Source organism: Macrotis lagotis, chromosome 2 (assembly GCF_037893015.1).
Source record: "Macrotis lagotis isolate mMagLag1 chromosome 2, bilby.v1.9.chrom.fasta, whole genome shotgun sequence".
Classification (NCBI taxonomy): domain Eukaryota; kingdom Metazoa; phylum Chordata; class Mammalia; order Peramelemorphia; family Peramelidae; genus Macrotis; species Macrotis lagotis.
In genome coordinates this window covers 52,800,882-52,826,806 of record NC_133659.1, presented here as the reverse complement: position 1 = coordinate 52,826,806, position 25,925 = coordinate 52,800,882, and positions in this window count along the sequence as shown.

The following is a 25,925-nucleotide window of genomic DNA, read 5'->3' as shown; positions in this document are numbered from 1 at the left end:
TTTTTTTTGAATGATCAAATGGGTGTTCAGAGAATTTAGGTGATTTGCTTAAGGTCTGTGATAGAGACAGGATTCATATCTTACAATTCCAGGTCCAGAGCTCTATCCCACCCTGCACCCCTATTTGGATCCTTGTTCTCATTTCTTCCAATCTCCTATAATCCTTGCCCCACAGTCATCTGTGTCCACCTTCTCCTACTTCAAATCTCTCCCTCTAAAGTTGTTCTTGCCCTGTTGCGTACAAATGTGCGCAGGTCAACCCTGTCCTTCAGAAACCTTCGATTGACCCTATCTTTCCCATTATTATTGTCTTATTTCTATTTTTTTCCTTTTCTCAGCTGAAATTCTATAAACAAAAATCAACTACCCTCCCTGCCTCCACTTCCTGACCATCTGCTCACTTCTCTGTCCCTTGCAATCTGGCTTCTGTCCCTACCACTCCACTGAAATTGCTCTTGCCAAGGTTACTGATGATCTCTTAACCGCTAAATCCAATGACCAGTTCTTAGACTTTATTTTGCTTGACCTCTATTACCTTTAGAACAAAATATCAACTTCTCCACTTGGCAGTCAGAGCACTTCCCAATCTGCCTGCAGCCTACCTTTCCAGACGTGTTTCACACTACTCCCATTCACACACTATATTCTAGCCAAATCTGGCTAATTGCTATTCCCCAAACTCAGCATTCTGTTGTTCTCCTGACTGAATGAATAAATGAATGAATGAGTATAAAATTCATTAAGTATTTAGTATGTTCTATGTACTGTGTTAAGCTCTGGTGATAACATATACAAAAGTTAAATATTTTCTAACCTCCAGGACCTTATATTCTAAAAGGGTCACCCCATATATATAGGGGAGTGATGACCAAGAAGGATGTTTTAGCCACACAAGTCACTGAGATGAGGAATGGAGGAAAATTGGTTGATTGAGAAGGTTTAAGGAGACACGAGGATAGTCCACCAGGGGATGTGACATTTGACTTATTTTGAATACAATAAAGACTTCTAATATGTGGGAGTGATGAGAAAGTACGATCCAGGCACAGTGAATAGAGCAATGAGATTATTGATTGGATTGTGATTCCAGAATTGGAAAGAAGGGCAGGTGTTGAGAAGGTGGGCTTTGCCTTCTCAAAAATTTGCAGTAGCTCTCTATTATCCTTGGAGAAAAATAGAAATAATTTTGCTCCATAATTTTGTCCTAAACTACTTTTCCAACTTGTTTTTTTCATATTATAACTCTTCACATACTCTGCCCACATTGAACCTGTAATTGTTTCTTGATCTTGATTTGTTATCTCCCACCTCCAGATATTTTTCTTATCCATCAGGCTTGGAACACACTCACCTCATTCCTGTACCTTGGAAGCCCGACTTCTATTTATGACTTAGTTTAGGTGTCACCTTTTTCTGAATGGCATTTCTGGAGGGCATACTGCTTTTTCCTGGTTGTTCTCTCTTCTCCAATCACTTTGAATTTATCATTCTGTGTATATACTAAATATAAGAACTGGTCCCCCTAAATAACCCCATTCTCCCAAATATTTCTTGGATCTTGTCTTTGCATTGCACATAGTAGGTACTTAATAAATATTCATAGAATTGAATTTAATCAAACTGGTTGTTTATGATTTTGCTTGCATGAAGGAGGAAGGACTTTTAGCTTAACTAGTAATTGGGAGTATTTCAATATGAATGCACACAGAGGCTGAATTTTGATGGGCACATCCTATAAATTGAAAGATGACTGAAAGATCAAATATATCTTTTCCACTGGCAGATCTTTTTCTCCCTTCTGGCAGGTGAGTTATAATACTTGTCAACTCACAAAATGAAAAAAAAATAAAACAAAATTCTGCCACTAAAAGAGAATATTTTAGATATGTAAAGGGTGGGGGCTCATTTGAGTTTACGGAGAGTCCTAGATCATTGCAGTGCACGTCATCAAATTTCTTAAAAAGAAAGACATAACACAGCATAGAGATCATCTTCCTCACCTGTGTGCTTCTCTCGCACCCAGCCTTCTTCACCTAGTTCTGCTGACTGTTTTAATCTAAAGCTGCCAAGACCACCTATGGAGAAAAGACAAGTAACTCAGCTTTGGGGCCCTTTCAGCTTTCTTTTGCTCTCATTGCTGGCAACGGTCTTAGAGGGCAGAGTTCTGTTGACTGAGAATGCAGCCACTTTTCACTGTTAACTGTGCCTGCAGTGAGTTGTTTGGGGTGTCTGCTCCTATTTACCAGATTCAAAAAAAAATCAAGATTTGGAATGACTGAAACTTGTGTCATATGATCAAAGGCAGAGAAAAAGGACCCAGAGGTTCAACACTATTTATAGCAGGAGTTATTCTAGCAGCAAAAAACTGGAAGCCAAGGCAATGCCCATCAGTTGAGGAATAGCTGGCCAAGTGGTAATAGATGGACTTAATGGAATAATATTGTGTCATAAGAAATGACATATATTACACATTCAGAGAAGCATCGAAGACTTACATGGACTGAGTAGTAGGACCAGGGGAACAATTTAGAGGATAACATAATAAGCTGAAGAAAAACAACATTGAAAGACCTCAGAATTCTGATCAAAATAACAAACAATAGTGTCTTCTAAAGACTGATGATGGAATATCAAATAAACTTTTTTTGTTTTTTTTATGTATTTTAAAGCAACAGGGTTGAATGACTTGCCCAAGGTCACACATCTGGGTAATTATTAAGTGTCTGAGGTCAAATTTGAACTCAGGTCCTCCTGACTCTATCCACTGCACTACCTAGCTGTCCCTGCCTCTCACTTCTTGACAGTGGGGTAATGGATTAAAGATGCAGAATGAGCTATGAGTGATCTGATATGGTCACTGTGTTCATTTGTTTTGATAGCCTATACATATTTGTTGCATATCAGGCAGAGGTCAGGGATGGTGGATTAGTAGGTAGGGATAGATCTATCAGAAAAAAAGTATCACTAAACTATATCTAAATACATAGGAAAAAGGGAAAAAAAGTATAGAAGGGGGACACCAATAGAGCAGTTATGTTATTATATTTGTGTCATATATACATGTGAGATATGTTTATACAACATGTGTTCAGTTTATTATATTTCTCTTTCATGTTCTCTTTTTTTGGCAAGGTAATGGGGTTAAGTACCTTGCTGAAGGTCACTCAGAGGATTATTAAGTGTCCGAGACTGTATTTGAACTCAGGTCCTCCCGACTCCAGGGCTGGTGCTCTATCCACTGCGCCACCCAGCCACCCTTTTTTGTGTTTTTTAGTATTTGTGCTTAAGTTCACATAAAAAAGAAAATAAAAAAATTAATCGAATTCAGGTTGATTCTGAATGACTACTCTGGAAGCACCACAAAAATGTATGAAGTTCTCTCTCTCTCTCTAGGTCCTGGGAGTATGAAAACAAAAGGGATACAAGTCCTTTCCCTTGGATAGCTTATTTCTACTGAGAGAGAGAGAGAGAGAGAGCGAGAGAGAGAGAGAGAGAGAGAGAGAGAGAGAGAAGCGCATGTGAGTGTGTGTGTGTGTGTGTTTGTGTGAGTAATAATGATGGTGTCGACAGTGTATTCAAAGAAAAGTAAATTGCAAATCTATACAAATTAGGGAACACCTAGGGAGAGATCCCCTTGATCAATGCAGGTTGGCTTCTTCTCTGCAATTTTCACTGTTTTATTGCAGTTGCTAAAACAGTGAGAGATCAAGTGATGCCCACACTTGACCAAAGACTGGACTTACACCCAGGTCTTACTAGATCTGAGACCAGCTCTCTAAGCACAACACCATAATGCCTCAAAAAAAAAAAAATAAGTAAAAGCTATATCTGGAAGGCACTGGTACAGGACAAGGATTTGGAAAAATCAGGTAAGGACTTTTGGAGGAGGTGGAACTGAACCCTCTAGAAAGCTAAGGGTTTCAAAGAAAACTAGTTTTGGAGTGAAACAACGTAGATTTAAACCCCGTCTCTGAGGTTGCCTTATTTAACTTATGCCAGAAAAAAGATATGACTGAATCAGATTATCTCTGAACTCCCTGAGGTTCTAAATATTATATCTTATTTGATCCTATGAAAGGGCTTTTAGGAGGGGAATGGAACTTGAACCATTCAAAAACATACAGAAAGGGAATGACCTGTTTTATTTGGGAACAGCAAATAGAGAAAATAAATGTTTATCAAAACACTGGCATTTGGATCTTTTCTTGCAGATGATTTGTATCATTGCTGTTTCCAGTTTTTTTTTGGGGGGGGGGAGAGGAGAAGATTCTTCCTTCTATTAAAATTGAACCTTTCCACAAAAAGTCTTCACATAATTAAAGAAGTCCTGGGCCTATTCTGCCTAACCCACATTTGTACCGGCAATCTATTTTTCCACTCAGAGCTGTATAGACAATCCTGAGGGGTTAGTTGGTTTACTCTAGTGCTAGAGTTTCTAAGTCCCCACTGTAAGTCCCCACAGTTAATCATAATTAATTAACTTTTAGAAACTAACATTTATTATGATGCTGTAGAAAGACACTTCCCCTTCCCCCCAAACAGAGAATATACTATCTCAAAAATACTAGATAAAGACTTTTGGGGGTGAAGTTCACATGGCAAAAGAATAAAGAGTACCTGGCTGCTTTGCGGGTTTCTCATCCAGTTTATTTATATGGTAGATTTCTGCTGTGTTCCTTGGAGATCCATGAATCATCTTTCCCTAGTGTTTCTAGTTTGCATCCAACTCCCAATGAAAACACAACTATCAGCCACTGTTCTTCTGGGGACACTTTGATGACACCCATGGCAAGTTCCCAGTCTTCTGTTCACAAGGCCATGCTATCTGTTTAGTGATTCCCTCTCAGAGAATTGGTTGTACCTGCCTTTTATCACTAATCTGGCTCTCTACTGGCTTTTACTTCTTCCAAATTGATTAAAATTTTATTTCAATCCCAGTCTATATCTTTAATTGATTGATTCAACAGAGGTGTTCTTACCTGATGAAGGTATCAAAGTGTAGAGCATCTTGTTAGCTGCCCTAAGTGGGAGAGGGATTAAATTGATAGATTGATTTAATAGACTCACATTTACGTATGTATGAAATGAAAAAAACAATCTGTTTTTCTTTTGAGAGATTTTATGTTTCAATGCAAATACATTGATATTAGAATCACAAGCTATGTCAGTTCTTCCACTTAGAAACTTGGTGACTTTGGACATCTCTCAAGACTTTAAAGTACCCATCTCTAAAATGAGGCTGTTGAAATAGTTCACAGAGTTTACTTGAACGAATAGATATGCAGAGAATTGGATTTAAATTCAGAAATTCAAATCCATCCTTTGCTGTTTATTATCTTTTTTTTATTTCTGTGAAACAATGGTGTTAAGTGACTTGCCCAAGGTCACACAGTTAATAAATATCAAGTGTTGGAGGCTGGATATGCAATTAGTTCCTCCTGACTCCAGGGCCAGTGCTCTATCCACTATATCACCTAGCTGCCCCTACTTATTATCTTAGAACCATGTATTTTCTACTTAATTTCTCAGTATCATGATTTTGGGCAAATTACTTCAACTTTCTAGGTCTCTGTTTCTTCATCTGTAATGTGAATAATCTCAAATATCCATCACAACAGCAACACAATGGAGATTTCTCATCATTTTTTGTAGGAATCTAGAGTAATTATTCATAATTGTTGATCTACTACATTTGGACCTAAATCTTTGGGGCATTTAAGGAAATACAGTAAGAAAATGCAGATTGGGAACTTGCCATGGGTGTCATCAAAGTGTCCCCAGAGGAACAGTGGCTGACAGTTGTGTTTTCATTGGGAGTTGGATGCAAATTAGAAACAATAGGGAAAGATGATTCATGGATCTCCAACAATATCCAAACGAAAATAGTGATTTAGATAAATCATACAAATATATTTTTTGCCTTCAAAAATGAAATGAAATGGGGTGGGGAGCTATTCTGCTTGATGACATTTTGGATTAAATGGATTTAAATTTAGATTAAAATAGATTTTGAAAGGCTGAATCTAATGGGATAGTCTGTTATTGTTTAGTTACATCTGACTCTTTTTGTGACTCCTATTCTCTTGGCAGTGATAATGGAGTGGTTTCTCATTTTCTTCTTCAGCTCATTTTATACATGAGGAAACTGAGGCAAGCAGAGTCAGTTGACTTGTCTAGGGTCACATAGCTAATAAGTATCTGAGGCTGAATTTGAACTGTAGATGAGTCTTCCCAAGTCCAGGACTGGTTCTCTATCCACTGTACCTGTTATTTAATGGTTATTAATTCAAACTCTTGTGTTTTATGCCAGAGGCATCGAACACATGGAAGTCTACAACATTCCAAAGTTTAGTCTGAACTAGATGAAACTGTAATTGGGAAATATTTAACACAATATATAAAATAGAATAGAAATAAATAAAATAAAATTAATATAGGATTACATTCATCTGTGACCCCAGAGATCCTTATACACAGTTTAATACTCTCACTTCTATTTGAGTTTGTCACTTTTTTATTTTACAGCCAAACCATCCCACCTTCTGTCTGCAACATTCCCTTCCCCATCTATGTGTCTTTGCATCTTGTCTTTGTATCTAGAATGTTCTTCCTCTTCACTTTTTTTAGGTTTTTGCTAGGCAAATGGGGTTAAGTGGCTTGCCCAAGCCACACAGCTAGGTAATTATTAAGTGTCTGAGGCCAGATTTGAACACAGGTACTCCTGACTCCAGGGCCAGTGCTTTATCCACTGCGCCACTTAGCTACCCTTCCTCTTCACTTCTGCCTCTTCGGACTTCCTGCACCAAAAAGTTCTTACATAGGAAGAAAGGGTAAATTTAGATAGATGTAGGAAGATTTAGTGCAGACAATAAGCATAATATGAACATTACAGACAATGATTATATCAATACAAAGAAAAAGATCATCTGGAAGAAACCAAACTTTTGCAAAATTAAAAAAAAATATATACTCTCTTCCACAGAACATATAATGACATAAATTTCTTTTTGGCAGAGATTGAATGTGGAACATTAAGTATAATTTCATACATGAACACAGGTTTGGTTATTTTTGGTTAACTGTTGTTCTTTGTTATTCGGGTGGGTTTGGTTCATAAGATTAGTAATATCAAGAAATGAAAGTAAAAGTTCATCAAGAAAATCTATAAGAAATCATTCAGCTGAATTAATAAATCAGGTCAAAGAAGGTAATATTCCCACGATTCTATTGACTGGTCAATTTAAATTTGGACTTTATCCTGGGTACAGCATTTAAGATCTATGCCATGAATACACAAGTCTGGAGAGCAGAGTTTGTCAGGAAGTCAGAGGTCTGGAATCCAGCATTCCATTGAAGGACTGGGGCTGTCTACCTGAAGAAACTTTGGCACTGGGTGAAATGATCACCTTCTCAGTCATTTGAAGGCTTTTCATGTCGAAATGAATTTGATTTTTCTCCTTGACTGGAAAAGAACAAACTAGAACAAAACGTTGGAAATTAGAAGGAGGTTATTGTCTTGAAGAGGATGTCATGACATCATGAGGATGAGGATGGCACCTCCATTTGTGAGTGAAATAGGTATGTAAGGCAGAGTTACACAAAGTCATCAGCTTCACTCTCTCCTCCAGAGTCACTGGAATCTACTGTTAAGGGAAAAGTTACGAACATACATTTATAGCTGGAAGGAGGAGAAGGTATCTTTCAAATGGAGGTAAGATAGAACTTTCATTTAAATATATCTTTTCCCAATTGGAATGGGTTACCTTGTGAGTCAGGGAATTTCTCATCATTAGAGATGTTCAAGCAAGGAACTGGCTTTTGGAGATATCCAAAGAGTTAATGTTCCAGAGAAGCCATGATTTGGACAAAAGAAAAGTTAGTGGATTTAGAATCAGAACACTTGGGTTCAAATCCTAGTTCTGTTACTTACTGTTTTGGGTAAGTTTCTTAACCCAAGTGTGCTTCAGTTTCCAAAAGATGAAAAATGACATTATCCCCAAAATCCTGTGAGATTTTGTCTATAGCTATATTTTTAATGAAATGATATACAAAAATACAAGAGCTCTAGAAAGAGACTAAATTTTTTTACATGAAGATCAGAGATAACAGGATAATGGAGTTGAGAGGGCCACTGAAAGAGAAGACTATTCTTGAGACAGTAGAGAATAGAAAGAGTTGGTCAATCATAAAATGTATAAAGACAAATGAAAGGATACTTCTTTTTGGAAGATGATACATTCCCCGCTATCTTGAGTGGCATAAAATTATGTAAGTGAAGTTGCTTTTCTCTTAATAGAGGCAATGAAAGTCCAAAAGTTATGTTTGTTTATTTAGCATTTTATTTTATCCCAGGTATCTATCTATAAAAACAATTTTTAACATTCACCTAAAAAAAAAAAAAAACTGTGTTCCAAATTCTCCCTTCTTCCCCTCCTCTCCTTCCCCATAGAGAAGGCAAGCAATTTGATATAGCCTATATATGTGTAGTCATGCAAAACAAGGTTGGGTTTGAATCCTTATCCTCAAAAGAGAAAAATCTATCAGGAAGTCAAATACTTTTCAATTCTCTTTAAAAATATACCTACAACAAGCAATATTTACAAGATTTTCAAATATATTCTTTGACTGTAATTGAGAGAATTGCAGTTTCTCCTTTTCTGTCAGAATGTGAATCACAAATTGAAGAATGTTTAAGGCATCTGGAACCCAAATTTTCCCACCGTTCTGGGACAGGTAATATATCATGTTATAAGAAATTCTCATTTTGATAATTCAGGAATCTGAACAGTTTGCCATTATTTCATCTGACTTTTTTTTCTGTTGCTATTTCAAATAACAAGAAATGTAGCTTAACTATTGACTACCACACTGAAGAAGTATTTTTCAGTAATGACAATAGTGAAGGTTCTTTAAAGTTAGTCCTCATTTTAAAGTGACAAAAATGATCTCATTTTTTGTTGTTCATCACAGAATATGCTCTTTTACATTAAAATTAATCAATTCAAATTCTTTAAAGCCAGAGGACATCTAATTCAATGCATATTTGAAAAAAAAGCATCTCTTCTAAGGTCTAGAAATTCTTTTTGTATTGGAGGGGAGCTATAAGTATGGAATTCTGCAGATATTCTTAGTTTTAATTAATGGGTTAATTGGTTTGCTTTAAATAGCTTTTCTGTTTTGTTATAAAGGAAAGCTCATTGGGTAAATGAGGACAGGAGCAGTATATTTGAAGATAACATGTAAAATGAAAAATAAAAAGGAGTATAATAAAAAAAGTTAAGTAAAATGAAAAATAAAAAAAAATCCTTTCAGCAACATAGCTGATTAGTGATCAACCAGTCTTTTTTTGATGACCTCAAGTGAGGGAGAGTTCACTACTTTTTTGACAGTCTATTTCACTTTTTGATAATTTTAATTGTTATTAAGTTTTTTTTAATAGCGAGTGAACTTGACATTTTTGTTAGCTTCCCATTGCTGTTAGTTCTTGCTTGTCAGGCAAAGCAGAATAAATTTTGCATGATCTCATAATGATGTTTGTCCTTCATTCTCAGGGAAGACTATGACGTCAGAGAAGACTATGACGTCAGAGAGGTGATGACATGACAAGCACATGAGTTGGACTTGAGTAAAGAGGGCGATGTGCTGAGTCACCAGCCTCACTTTCTCCTCCAGGGCCAATTGGATTCAGTGCCCAGATATGAATCAGGACAGACTGGATGTGAGGTAATCAGGGTTAAGTGACTTGCTCAAGTTCACACAGCTAGCTAGCTTCGTGTCTGAGAATCTGAACTCTGTTCCTTTTGACTCTTAGGTTAGTACTCTTATCCACTGCGCCACCTATCGCATGATCACTGAGACTTCTCTTTCATGGGCTAAACATCCCCAATTCCTTCAACTAAACATGCAGTATAGGGATTCTTAACCTATTTTTTTTGGGGGGAGGAGTTCAGACCCCTCAGATTTGGTAAAGTATATGGACCCTTTTTGAGAATAATCTTGATCTTATTTTTTTTATTAATTTACATTTTATTTTATTTATTTTTAGTTTTTTGCTAGGCAATGGGGTTAAGTGGCTTGCCCAAGGCCACACAGCTAGCGAATTATTAAGTATCTGAGACCGGATTTGAACCCAGGTACTCCTGACTCCAGGGCCCGTGCTTTATCCACTAAGCCACCTAGCTGCCCCTAATCTTGATCTTATTAATAATTGATTGATAATTAATCATCTTAATAAAGAAACATGGGTTTCCAAGGGAAACCAATTCTTTACAAATAGAGTTTTCAAAGTGTCTTTTAAAACCAAGATCAGGGATGTCAGATTAAAAGTCTTTGTTAGTTGTAGTCAACATAGCGCTTAATTTTACTTACCTATCTTTTCTTATTCTTTATCTTAAAGCAAGGTTCCTTGAGTAAATGAGAGTGGGAAACTATATTTGAATATGACCAATGTCAGTTTATGCAATGATTTTGATGATCTTTGCACTTCTGGTTGTTTTCCTTTGATATTCTACAGATTATTGATATTCTGTCTAAAATGTTCCTCTGAGGACAGAATACAGTATTTGAAATGTAATGTGAATAGAGCAAAAGACAATGGGAACATCAACTCCTTATCCTGGATTCTTATGCCTCCCTCAGTGCAGCTTAAGATCACATTATCTTTGGGGCTACCTCAAAACATCCCTGACTCATGTTGAATTTGTTGCCCACAAATGTCCTGATCTTTTACAGAAGAATGGCTAACTAGAATTATTTTCTCAATCTTATATTCTTGGTGGGTTTCTTTTTCTGAACTCTATATTGAACCCTACTAAATTTCATCGTACTCAATTTATCCCACAATTTCTCTCTGTTCAGAACTTTTTTGAATCCTTACTATGCCATCTACCATCTCTGTTAGTTTTGTGTCATCTAAAAGAAATCAATGTTTGGTTCTTACATTTGGATTTAACTATTACTCTTCCACAGAACTAGATATTAAAAAAGAAAGAGAAATGAGCAGCATGAAACTCAACTGAATAAAAGTAAAAAATCTCTTCATCCTTGTTCAAAGTGAATGCACACTCTGAACAACCAAATGTCAATCAATATTTGTTGAAGTTGATATATTGTAAGAACAACTTTAAAGGCAGCAAAGCTACCATTACCCTTGTTCCCTTGCCTCAACCCCCTTCCCTTTAAAATGAAGGGGAAACTAAGTGAATGCCTAGATCACATGATTCTTTAGGCTGTACTGCTTTTGGGTTGTACTGCTTGGGTAATTTTGGAGAAACACATTTCATGAACATGGGATTTTTCTCTCTTCCCCCATTATCACAAAGTTTCCCCTGCTGTGTCTATGGGGTGATTATCCCTGATTCAGTAGTCTGTAATACTCTCATCTCACTTGGAAGTGTTGCATACAAATCATCCATTAAAAGGGTGGAATAGAAGATATCATCGAACATTACTTTAGGATGCGGTAGATGCCTTTTCAATTTTGTGTAGCTTCAGGGGAGGCATCCCTGCAAACTGCTTTCATTTGAAACTTCTCTCATTTCCCCACTAATCCATAAATCCACTTTCCCTCAAACATAGCCTCATCACTCCCTTTTCTCCCCTTGTGGTCTGCAGTTATGAAGCAAGGAACCAAGTGGAACGTGCCTCATTTGTAAAACTCTAGAATTGTTCACTTTACCTAGAAAAGTTTCCTGCTAACTTTCTTGGTCAGGTAGGTAGCTGGGTTTGCCCTTCTCTTCACTGAATCACTATTAAAGAAGCCAACTCCTTGTTCAAGGTATGTTGTGGGAATATACAAATAAGATACTTTCACTTAGGTGAGGTCAGGTCCACTTTTGAATTCAAGTGATGACTGGCTTTTAAATGCATCTAGAGTTCTTTCAATCAAATTGATGATCCAAGATTTATTTGTTATGATTTTTTCTCTTGAACTTAATTTGCTGATTGTGATCTCAGATGAAAGTGTATGGTCTGGGGCGGCTAGGTGGTGTAGTGGATAAAGCACCAGCCTTGGAGTCAGGAGTACCTGGGTTCAAATCTGGTCTCAGACACTTAATAATTACCTAGCTGTGTGGCCTTGGGCAAGCCACTTAACCCCATTTGCCTTGCAAAAACCTAAAAAAAAAGTGTATGGTCTTGGGGCAGTCATATCTTCCCTAGCCTCAGTTTCCTAATCTGTAAAGTAAAAAAGTTGGACCCAATGGCTTGTTGAAGTAGTTTCTAGCTTTAAATTGCATTTTGGGCAAATCACATTTAAATCACATTTCATTAGATCATAAATAATCATGTATTCTCTGTAAAATATCTCACCAAATATTAGGCATAAAACTATCACATCATCTCTCCCTGGTACACTTTCTATATAAATGTCATTGAATATAAAGATAAGAAGAAATGAATAACAGTTATAACAACAATATTCAGTCAGTCATCTAGTATTTATCAAGTGCTTAATATGTGACTGAGATTCAAAGAAAGGTAAAATTTCCTGCCTTCAAAGAGCTTATAGTCCAGTAGGAGAACTAGCAAGCAACTATGTGCAAAGAAGATAATAATAATGCTTGTCTTTCATTCTTGAAGAAGAAGGTGATGCCATGACAAACTTGTGAATTGGATTTGAGTGAGGGGACTGTGTTAAGTCACCAGCCTCACTTTCTCTTCCAGAGCCCTCTGGGTCCAATGGCCAGATATGGATCAGGATGACTAGAAATGGCTCTGGATGAGAGGCAATCAGGGTCAAGTGACTTGCCCAAGGTCACATAGCTAGTAAGTGTCAGAATTCCACAGTAATTCTAACCCCTGTCCTTCTGATTTCAAGGCCAGTGCTCTATCAAATGGAGATAATCAAAAAACGGGAAAGTCCAAACATTAAAATGGATTAGGAAAGACTTCTTGTAGAAGGGGGAGGTATGACCTGAGAGCTTTAAGGAAGCCAGGAAAACCAGGAAGCCAATGCAAGTAGATGGAATTAGTTGTTGGAGTTTCTTGTGCAGGGAGCAGTAAGGAGACCAATACCCCTGGATGGAAGAGTTTGTAGTGGGTTTGGGGAGTGGTGGTAAAATGAGGGTAGAAGAATGTAACTTCCTTGAAGTCAGTGATTATTCCTTTTACAATTGAGACAGGAGATTTGAGATTATTACATGATTTACCCCAAGTCACACAGCTAGCAAAAGGGAGAGGTAAGAGTTGAACTCAGGTTTTCTGACTCCACTTACATTAAATTGAATGGTAGTACCTTACATAGACCTGACCCGGTCATTTATAAATTTTTATTCTACTCCCTATATCATAATGTATATAATACATTGAAATTCTCTTTCAAAATGATACTTGTAAGAGTATGGACGTGCCTGTGACTCTATTTATTCCTTTGTGGTGACCCTTTTTTGCTTCAAAGGTAGAAATATTCTCAAAAATGATGAACACTAAAGTTTATCCATGTCTGCCCACTCTATTGTTTCATATTCTATAATGAACTTGGCAAGGTTGGGGAAAGGAGAGATTCAATATAATGGGAACCTCTTGTTTTCTTTGGAATTATGAAAATACCAGGAAAGCATTTGGGCTGTCCACTGATTATGGATCCATTGCTTTCAATATATATATAAGCAGTCCATCTTTCTGAAAGCAAGCAATTCCATTGCTTTTAAAATGATGTTATAATTCCTCTAGTATTCTCTAAATTCCTTGAAGCAGGGGTAGAAACTCTCTCATCTGTATCCCTTCCACACCCTACCACAGCATCTCCAATATAGCAGCTGCTCAATCAATGTTTGCTGAATGAATAAGCAACTGATTGACTTAGGCAATTATTACTGATTATGCTTTTAAGAGTAGTCTGAAACATGATAAGTATTAAGAGGTAAATTCAGCAAACAGTCCCTAAAACAGTTCAATTTTATGCTCTTTTTCTGTCTTGAAGAGAACAATTTTTACATTTCAATTAGGATTTTAGAAAAATCTAGATTCTTAAGCACTAATTTTTAGAGTGAAATTGTGATTTTTGTCACATCAATAAAGTGAGAAAAGGCAATTGTAGAATTAGACACTACATTTTTTGTGTGTTTTTTCCATTCTGATCCTGCCTTCAGCATTAAGGTAAATTCATATGAAAAGATGCATCTTTGTATATAAGTATACACCCATACATGCAAAGGAATATACATGCATACACATATAATTTACATCAAGTTTGCAAGAGTTTTTTTTTTTTTTTGCAAGGTGCATTTCTATTTACTGTGGAGGATGCAAGCACATTTTTAAGACATGGCTCCTGACTTGTAGAAGTCACAGAATACAACTGATTCTCAAAGTGCAATGGGATCTCAGATGCCATCTGGCCCATTTGTACTTGTTCAGAATTCCTGGGTCACATAACAGTCTTTCTAATAATTAAAGGAGAGCTATTACATATTATCATCTCTCTGCCCCAAACTTTCTATTTTTCAGGCTAAGTTCCTTATCATCCTTTGTATGGTAGGTATATCCTCTACTCTGTTTATCTGATTGCTTGTCTTTCTCTGAATATGCTCTTGCATTTTAATGCCCTTCCTAATATATATTGCACAGAACTGAACTCAATATTTGTATTCTTCTTTGGGGAACTATTTGTATCATTTGACCTCTTATCTATTAGAAAATGGATTTTAGTCTTATTCTGCCAATGGATACTGAACCTTATCAGAAATAAGAAATAAAATTCTGATTTGTAAATGTCTCAGAGAACTCAATATATCTGATAGTCTCAACTCTGATTCACCTCACCTTTGACTATTATCCTTTCACCAGGTATCTAACTTCCCCTGATCTTCTCATAGCTTAACTCTCAGTTCTAGAACTATAATCAAATAAATACTATCATTATTAATATAAAGAATGTTCTGATCTACTCCTCTATGACTGATGTTTGTCCTTCCTTCTCAAAGAAGACCATGTCATCAGTGAGGTGGTGCCATGACATGCATGCAAATTCAATTTAAGAATTGGGATGGAGGGGAGACTCTGCAAAAGTCACTAGCCTCACCTTCCTCTCTGGAACCATCTGGGTCCAGTGGCCAGAATCAGGATTACTGGAGATATAACTATGTTCACTATTACTGATGACCAAACCAAAATGCTACAACCTATCTAACATGCTTTTCTAATGTTGTCTTCCTTTATAAAAATATAAACTATTTGAGAGCAGGGACTGTAAACACTTTTGTTTTTGTATTCTTCACAATAAGCCCAATGACTTTGCTCTTTTTGGACATTAAATACTCTTTCATTCAACTATTCCATTTATTTAATTTCATTCTTCTTTATCTAGTTACGTTACCTTTTCCAGGCAAAATTTATATAAATAAAATTTATTTTTAAATTTAAATGTTAAAGTCATCAATCTTATATTTTGTCAATGCTTCTATAACTTTGGTTAAGAATTAATGTCCTAGTCATAACTATAAAAGATAATTGATTTTTTTTGTCTGTTTTTATCCTTGTCTCTTCTTTAATATTCAGATCATAAATCCAATTTTAGTTTATTATGGTATTTGGTGTAAGTTGATGTTCTAAATCTAATTTCTACCAGAGATGCTTTATTGAGAGAAGGCAGAGGATATAATTTATACACAAATAAGTAGAATAGAATAAAAACTTGGTGGGAGCTTAGAGACATCACAGAAGAAGTAGCTCCTGATCTTTGAGAATATCTTAGTACCTGAGGACTAGTCCAGCTATATTCCAAGAAGCCCAATATCAGAGAGTTGATAATCAGTTGATTTCATTTTTAACTAATACAACTCAGGATAATTATTTTTCTAAGAGTTAGGACTCATCTTTCTGAGAGAATCCATATTAACAAACTCATCAATTATTAATGTAGGAAGTATATTGGTGAATAGTCTCTTTTTATGTTTTATTTTTAAAAATGTGATATAATACCTACAGAGCTGATCCAGAGTTAGGAAGACCTAGTTTTTCCTCTTAAAACTCCCTCTTTCTTGGGGGGGGGTCACTTCCTAAAATCTCTATTTAAGGAATGGACCATTTCTTGATTTCCCATCAGACTGCACTCCTCTGCTTGTTCAGATGTGAAGCACTTTCTTCCCTACTATCAGCTTCCTTTTTTCATGTATTGTCTTCAGTATTAGAGAGCAGGAACTGCCTTTCATTTTTCCTTTTATTTAAATCCCAGTGTAAGTAGAGTCCCTGGTCCAAAATAAACACTTAATTATGCTAGTTGGTTGACTGATTGATTGTGGGACTCTGGAGGAAAGCTTTAACCTCTTAGTCCCACAGGCAAGACTGGAAGACTATGAAATTGCAGGGAAAGTGTAGATCTGCAGTGATAAAAGGAGTCTTTACAAAGAACTAAATCTTTCATTCTATGATCCAAATCACTTAATAAGTGTTTGTTGGACTGAACTGAATCTTTTTAAAAGAGTTAATGTGATTGCCTAGCTGTGTGGCCTTGGGCAAGCCACTTAACGCCATTTGCCTTACAAAAAAACCAAAACAAAACCTAAAAAAAAAAAAAGAGTTAATGGTAGTCCTTGAGTGTCACTAGAGAAACAAGATGGCAGTGGTGATATCTGCAAACCTCATAATGGAGAAGAAATGAAGATAGAAAAAGGAAAAGAAAAAGGATTCAGAAGTGACTTTTTTTTGCCTTGACTTAATCACTCCAGTCTTTGACCATGGTACTTGTTCTTATCTGATAATGCAATTATAACTCTAATTATCTAACCACACTAAACTCTTCTCTCTGTCTATGTGTCTCTGTTTCCTCTCTGTCTCCCTCCCTCTGACTCTCTGTCTCTGTCTCTCTCTGTCTGTCTCTCTTTCTCCTTTGCTCTCCCATCAGTTAGGTGGTGCAGTAGATAGAGCAGCTGGACCAGGAGTTAGTTTGTTATTTACTAGCTGTGTGTTTGTGAACAAGTCACTCCATCTGTCTCAGTTTTGTCATCTGCAAAATAGGGGGTTATTAGGATCAAATGAGATAATAATTGTAAAGGGCTTAGCGCAATGCCTGGGGCTTAGTACAAGCTATATAAATCTTAACTATTATTATTTATAAACCTATATATAGGCATACTGAAATGTGAGTAAACTCCATTAGTCGCTAAAAGGAACATCTGAATTAACACAAGAAAGACTTCAGCGTGGAAAAGCATTCTGCCTACTCACAAATTTATAAGGCAAAAATGAGAAATTGGTCTGAAGAAGAGACAGAAGAAGTCAGAACAACGGTTGAGTGTTGAAAATGGGAAATGATGAATATGAGGAATCATCTAGCTCTTAGAGGCTTAAAAAAGCTTTGCAGGAAACATCCCATCTGTATTACACTGAATAAAGGAAGAGATGTTCTTTCCAAGCAGGCTTAAGTGAAGGAAGAAGTAGCCTGTGGGGTAACTTCAGTCACCAGGAAGAAGGATGCATTGAAAACTAGGTAATTTGTATAGCAACTGAACAAAGGTTGTATGTTAACATTTGGTCTGTCCCTGTAGAGGTAGCCAGTGTATAAAACTTACAGCAGGGGATTTTTGTTGCTCCATTTTTACCACTTAAAATTCCAAAGTTTACTTAGTGTTTAGGACAATTACCTCTTTGCCAGCTTTTTCTTCTCCCTCATCCCCCTCCCCTCCCCTCCTCCATACACTGAATGCTTGTTCAAATCTATTTCCAATACATTACGGAGAGAAGATAAAATAATCATTTTCATGCTGCCCAACTTGGTCCTTTGTAGCTGTGATACTGTAATATGACTCTGAGTCTAAGGGGGAAAAAAACCACATGTCTCAAGGACAAGTTTAGTGGAAACCTGTTATTACCTTTCCTTTTCTTTTTTTTCTGTGTGTATGTGAACAATTTTAAGGGTAATTGTACTTTAATAGAGACTCTGTTATTTACAATAACTGAAAAATGTAAGGTGGAGAAAGAGGAGTTATTTTAGTCCCATTCAAAATGTTGCTGTGACTTAGAATCATAGAGTTGAGGGGTTCCAATAACCCCCTCAATAATATCTCTGAACAACTTTATGATTAGGGTGCTGAGTGTGCGAGAGAGAGAGAGAGAGATTTACAAACATTTTCCTGATAACTTTTTAAAATAGGTAGTATATCATTATCTCCATTTTACTTTTTTTGACGTAATAGGTGTAGCAAGTTGGGAATTGCTCATGCTCACACAGCTACTAAATATCAGGGATATTATTTGAATCCAGATCTTCTTATTCCCACGTGTAAGTATAGCATGTGTAAGAAAGACCCAAAGTGAAAGGATGGGAGGCTTTGTGATATGTATCAAAGGATGGAATTCCAGTAATGATGCTTAAAGTAAGGAATCATAGATCTATGAAAATGTTAATGTGCACTCTAATGAGGTCCCCAAATCTTTTCTTTTTTTTTTGATAGGCTAAACCTATCTAGTGCTTTCACCTGGTTCATGTGTGATTATTATCTGAATGTCTTTCAGTTATTCAATGTCCTCTTTTTCCCAGTGTATCCAGAAAAGGATATAATATCTAGTGTTTCCTTAGACTTTGTTTTTCAAAAGTTTTATTTATTTTTTGTTCTATTTTTAAATTCCAAACCATTTCCTTTCCTCCCTCCCTCCCCACCTCACATTAGAGAAGGTCACTATTCAGCACTGCCTCAGAAGCATATTAACACACACACACACACACGCACACACACACACACATATATATATATATATATATTATTACATCAGTGTAAATCATATTCTACTTATTTCTTTTCATCAGTTCTTCCTGTGGTGAACATCTTCCTTCATAAGGGCTTTGTAGTTGATTTGCTTGTTTATAATACTCAGAATAAATTAGTAATTTATGGTTGTTCTCAGAAATATTATGGTTATTCTGGGCACTTAGGTAGCACAGTTGATAGAGCACTGACCTTGGAGTCACAAGGAGAGGAGTTTGAATGCTGTCTCAGTCACTGAATCTTACTGTGTGACCTCAGGCAAGTCTGCTAGCCTCACATCCAGGGCTGTCTCCAGACATCTTGATTCATATCTGGTCACTGAATCCAGATGGCTCTAGAGGAGAAAGTGAGGCCGGCGACTTCCAGTTCACGAACTTGTCATGGCATCACCTCCCTGATGTCATGGTCTTCTTCAAAAATGAAGGACAGACATTAGTACTGTTCCTCTATACAACATTCTCTTGGTTCTGCTCATTATACCCTTTGTTATTTCATGTAAGTCTTTCCATCTTTTTTCTAAAATCAACCAGCTCCTTACTTCTTTCAACAAAGCTGTACTCCATCATTTATTTGACTTTGACCATAAAGGTTAGAGAGTTGAATTTGAAATCTGTAAGACTTGGGTTCAAGATTTATTTTGACAGATGCTGTGACCCTAGAAAGTTCATTTTTGCTGCTATAGGTAACTCTCAAAGGGTATATAAGTTAGAGAATGGCTATAAGACCTACATTGATAGAGGGAACTCCCAGTTTACCCATAAAATTATAGATTTTTCTTTTAATGGCTAAAAATAGAAAGAATATTTTCTTTTATTCTGAATCCTCAGCTTCTATTATTGTAAGTCTAAGTCAAATGACCTCTTCTGGTCTCCATATATTTGGGAAATTGAATTCTTTCTTGAACCTTTGTGGGAAACTTTATATATGTTTCTATTATATTTTAATCTATTAGATTCCGACCATTGTTTCAGTCTGTCAAGATCAATTTAGATCTTTGTTCTCTACCTCTCAGATTCATATCACCCCAAATTTAATCACATCTTAAATGCTATGAAATTTGATGAATGAGATCTTCATTGACTTCATTGGCCTTCATTAATTACTTCATTGAAGTAATTAATAAAAAATGGGAATAAGAAAACTAGACCACCTCTTTCTAGGGTTTATCATTTATTCATTTGCTTATCAATCACCACTCTTAAGGTATAGTTATGGTTCATTTAGTTAACATATCCAATGAATTTTATTATCATTTGGACCATAAATGTCAAACTCAAATTAAAATGGGGTCCACCATGCTATTCCCTCTACTGCACATTGACTTAGAAAATCTAACTTCCATTTTCTATTGTATTTTTATTTAGTTTGCTAAATATTTCCCAATTGCATTTTAATCTGGTTCAATAGTAGTACCCAGGAGTCCTCACTGTGGCCGGTGAGTCCTATGTTTCACTTTCATTTAGGTCATATTTGTCTGCCCTGGCTCTAAGAATTTCATGAAGTTCTTTGTCAAATACCTTCTTGAAAAGAAATCTTAGACCACATGTATTTCAGATCATCCTGATAGATGGAAAGCTCCATAAGGGTAAGCACTATCCCTTGTTTGAACATTGCATTTTCCCCAGGTCGTAGACTTAGTAAGTACTTCATAAATATTTGTCAATTTTAATAGTTGAACTGTCAAAATCCAGAAATACTATATACACAGTTTCTCTGAGCTAATTAGAAAGGTTAATAGTTTAATCTGGCATGACTTGTTCTTAGTGAACTCATGCTGACTCCTAGTAATTGTCATTTTTTCTTCCTAAATCTTTTCCAAAAACCTGCTAATGGATTCTAGAATTAGGCTGAAAAATCTGTAGTTTACAAAATCCCTTTGACCATTAGGTCATCTGTCCATTTATAGCTTTTTTGCTCTTTATCTTTTTAAACTTTCTATGGACAGCATTTAGAAAGTCTATCTCTTGAAGACTGTTTTGACAGTATCCCAGATACTTTGGTATTTTGTCATCACAAGAATATTCTTTCACATACCTATTAATTGTTTCTAGGATTTATTTTTTGACTTACTAGTTATTTAGGATTTCATTAGAAAAAAATTCCTTTTGGGTCTATTATTTTATTCTCTGAACTGATAACTATTTTTATTGTACTGTAGTCTATAAAGGATGTGTTTATTATTTCTGCCATTTTATATTTATTTGCAATATTTATGTACCATAATGATCAATTTTTGCAAAATTCCATGTGGTATTAAGAAATGTGTATATTCTTTAACAGCCCAATTTAGATGTCAGATTTTTTTTTTGCTGTAATTCCTCTAGAATCTGTTCTGTATGTCCCCTTTATTTATATTTCTATTAGATTTGTCTAAAACTGAAAGAACATTAAAATCTCTCTTCACTAAAGTCTTACCATGCATTTCTTGTTAATCAACTAATTTAAATTTTGGAGTTAAGGAATTTGACTCTGACAAATTTAATATCAATATTGTTGTGTTCTCTAAAGTTCCTTTCAGCATAATACAGTTTCTTTCCTTTTTTAAATTGTGAATTTTTATTTTTACTTTGACTGATAAAATGATTCCAGCTTCTGCTTTATCAAGTTTTTCTGATACACAGTAAATTTTGTTCCAGTACTTCATTTTTATTGTGTATGATTTTCCTTTTTACATGTATTTCTTGTAAGCAACAAATCATGGAGTTTTGTTCTCCTAGTCAATTTGTCATCATTTTTCACATTATTGGAATGGTTAATTTATTTACATTTAAAATCATGAAGATTGAGTATATATTTTACTCCATTTGCCTTGAATATTACATTTTCTGAATTCCCTCCCCTTTATCTGTAAAGTGCATTTTCTCTTCAATTATTTGATCTTAATCAACTTGGATGTAAACCTTTTCCAGTGGCTTTCTTTCCTTTCTTAACTATTTCTCCAGTCCCTTTCCTGTATTTGTTACTCTTTCCTTAATTTTGTAGTTGTGCTTAATTTGTTAATTTCTTTTACTTTCCTTCTTTTAGCTATTTATTTAACTCTTCCCCTCCTTTTCCCCCCTCTTAGTTAAGTAGTAAAGTAAAAACACCCTTTTTTGTCTCTGCTTCAACTTGTTAATTTAAAATTTCACCTTTTGTGTTTTTTAAAAAAAGATTTCACCTTTAATTCTCTTAAATATTTATCTTCACTTTCTATTATGGAATTCTATTTTTTTATTTGTGACCCTCATATTTATTTAATTATATATTCTTAATGGAAATTCCACAATTTTTTACATAGTTAGATTTTTATGATCTCATCTTATGATCAATTATTTCTTGATAGTTTTTCCATTCTTTGTAAAGTGGAAAACATCTCATACTTTCTTAGAATGAGCAAACTTCTTGAATGTGAAGTATTTTTTGTCTTTTTGTAGCCTTGGAGCTAAACAAAGCACCATGAACATAGTAGGCACTAGTTTACATGAATTGAATTGAATTAAATTCGAACTAAGTTGGAAAGCTCCTGAGAGAACATCCAGTACATTCATGCCCTAGAAGTGACTATCCAGCCATAAGAAGACCTCTAGAGATTTGGAATTATCTAATTCCCAAAAGAATGTGTTCTAATTTGGGACAACTCTAATTATTAGGAAATTGTTCCTTATATAGAGTAGAAAGTTATGTCTATATGACTTCCACTCATTGCTTCAGGTTCTGACTTCTAGACTGAGGCAAAACATTTAAAATCCTTTGTCCACAAGACTGTCCTGAAAATGCTTAAAGATGGTCATCACCTCTTCCCTCCAGTCTCTACAATCCAAATTCTTTTCCTAGGCCAAACTTGTCAAATTATTTTAACAGTGTGTATAGTGAGTATAGTGATAGGGCACTGGATTTGGAAGCATGAGGATCTGAAGGCAAAACCTACTTTAGGCATTATGTGACTTGAGCAGGTCACTTCACCTATCTTGTCCTTAGTTTCTTATGTGTAATTTGGGGATAATAATATACCTCACGGAGTTGAAGTGAGAACAAAATGTGATTACACATCTGCATACAGACACATAGATCCATACATTAATTTATATTTATAAAGTACTACCAAACCCATAAATACTAGTTATTATTGTCATCATTATATAACACAATCCTTTTCAATATGAAAAGACAAGACCCCTTTACACAAGACAGTGACAAAATTTATCAAAGATCCTTTCAATGTTAATTTGTTTGGTAGAGTTGATAGAAAATGACTGCTTATATTTAAAACCAAATTTATTAATTTTTAGTTCTTGAACATAATACATTTTAAATACAAATAATTTCACAAAATGGCACCCATAAATAGGAAGGTAAACTGAGTCTTAAAGAGAACAGAAATGAAATATATGCATAAGCTAAAAAAAATCCATGTTGTCTCTAAATATTGCTTAAAGATTACTCCCAGAATTCTTGTAGCATTTGTTATTAAAATTCCCCAAGTTAAAAGTGCACAAGTTGCATAAGAAAGTTACAAAGATTGGGTAATTAAATATTGAATTCTTTGGTACTGGGTGAATTCTGCATTTGGGAGAAGAGTGAGATCAGAGAAGGATGGAGTAGTCAAAATTGTCTTCACAGCAGCATGAACCCAAGTCTCTAGACTGCACATCCAATTCTATTTCAACTAAATAATGTTTCTTGTCTCATTTTCCTCTGATCCTTACTTGATTACTTCTCATTTGACAGAATTTGGGGATATACATCATCATTCCTTAAAAGACAAGCAGCTGCTTTCTCCTCAGAGTGTCCAGCCTGGAAGGCATTTCAGGCAGGGGGGAATAGCAAGAATAGAGGTGTGCAGATGGGAATTAGCGTGAGATTTGCTTGAAAAAATTCAACAAACATTTATTAATCACTAAAATGTGTAAGTCACTTTACTAGGTGATTGGGTTACATATTCTTTTCAAAGAAAAAAAAGGGAAAAAAAGCAGCCCCAGACTTCAAGGAACTTGTAGTAGGAAACTGTGACATGCATGCAAATACCAGATGATATTAGATTAAGTAAATTTGAGGTACTGGTGGAATAAATTGTAGATATTCTGAAAGCAAATGGTCAAACAGGGTGAAAGTTTATGGAAGACTGGGGAGGGATGCCTAAATTTGGGAGTCATCTGTGAAGAGGTGATAACTGGACCTATGATATTTTGAAGAGATCATTAAAAGGAAAATAAAACATATAGAGAAAGTAAAGGCCCTAGGAGAGAACCTTATGGAACACCATTTAAAGAATTTTGGAGCAGGACAAAGAACAAGCAATGGTGAATCAGAAGCTTAGTGTATTAGAGACTAAGAATGGAGAAGAGTATCTTTGAAGAGGACAACTAGGATCCATTTGCCTCTGTTTCCCCAAAGCTAAAAACAATGTCTGCAATAGAAAAAGTACTTAATAAATTCATGTTGATTCACTGATTAGGATAGATCCTAGCCAGATTCAATCAGAAGAGATGTATTGATAAGTATTAAGAAGCAACTAAACACGAAGTGTGACATGGGGGATGTATATCTTGCCTGCCTGGTGAAGTATTTGAACTTGTTGAAAAGGGAAAGGGGGAGCCACTGAAGAGTGTTGAGTAGAGTAGTTTACTCCGTGCAATCATGTATGCATTAAGTATGACAAGTCTGTCATATACTTAAATAGTTATAAACCATTTTATTATTCACCAATTTCATTCATTATTTCTTTTTTCCTATTAAACTGCAGTCAATTTGTTAAGTGCCCACTTTGTGTAAGCTGAGGATACAAGGACAAAATAAGTCCTATCCTCATGGAGCTTACTTTCTATTGAATGTATTTAGCACTTTCCTATAAACTTTTGTAAAGGATATCACTGTGTCTCATACTTTTACTTTTATTCTTTCCATTTAAAAAGTTTAACTCATGAAATCTATTCATATACCCCTTTACTGCCTACCAAAATAATACATGTGAAATTGCTGTTCATTTCACAAATGATTCCCATGTACCCTTAAGATTTTATCCATCCATCTCAAGAGGGGGAGAGGAGAATTGGATTCAGGAAAATGCATTTACTATTAATGATATTATTAGTATAATAATGAAAAATTTCCCAGGTCAGTTACTTTTTCGGTCTATCTATGCAAATGTGGATTTGGATTTCCAAACAGTTTTGTAATAAAAGTAAGTGGTAATGACTTAAGGTCTCAGTGACTCAGGAGGCTGACTACCTTATAGCCTGGCTGTTGATTGGCAAAAGGAGTCATCACCTCTTGTCTGGACCATTGCAATTGACTCCTAAAAGATCTCCATTCTTCTATTTTTCTCCCAACTGTATATGATCCTCCCTATCAGCTGCAAACTGATATTGCTAAATGAGGGGTCTGACCTTGCTCAATAAACTTCAAGAGATTCCACTAGAGTCCCCCAAGGTTTCTCTCTTTGGCTTTCAGAATCTGAATCAAATCTAAGGTTTTAGGCTAACTACCCATTACACACCCTCTCTACTCCAACCAGTTTGGTCTACTCAGAGATTCCCACACCTACCAACCTACCTCCCATCTCCATGTCTTTGCATAGACTGACTTAAAAGACTGATCCTCTGTCTCCTTACTTCTACTTCTCAGAATACAGACTTGTTCCTCAAGGTTCATTTTAACTGTTACCACTCCAAGGAACTTTCCCTGATTCTTCAGTTGGTAGTCCTCTCCCTCCAACTATGTACTTGATATTGCTGTTGTTGGTGTTGTGTGTATACATATGTGCACGTTCATAGACACACATATGCAATGCTGGGTCTGCAGTCAGGCACACTTATTTTCCTGAGTTCAAATCTGGTCTCAGACAGGTGCTAGCTATTTGACTATAAGCAAGTCACTTAACCTGTTTGCCTCACTTTCTTCATCTATAAAACAAGTTGGAGAAGAAAAACGGCAAACCACTCCAATATCTTTGCCAAGAAAAGGCCAAATGGATTACAGAGTTGAATGTGACTGAGAAACAACTAAACTACAACAAATATATATATATATATATATATATATATACATAAATATATATGATAGCTATATATGTATATTCACACAATGAATTTATAGATCGGTAAACACAGTAGAATGTGAATTTCTTGAGGATATGGACTGTTTTTGGTATTTGTAACCCCTGGGATTAAAACATTGTAGGTGATTTGTTGAATTATTTATTGTTTCCATATCAAGAGATCACTATACTAATCAAATTTTAGG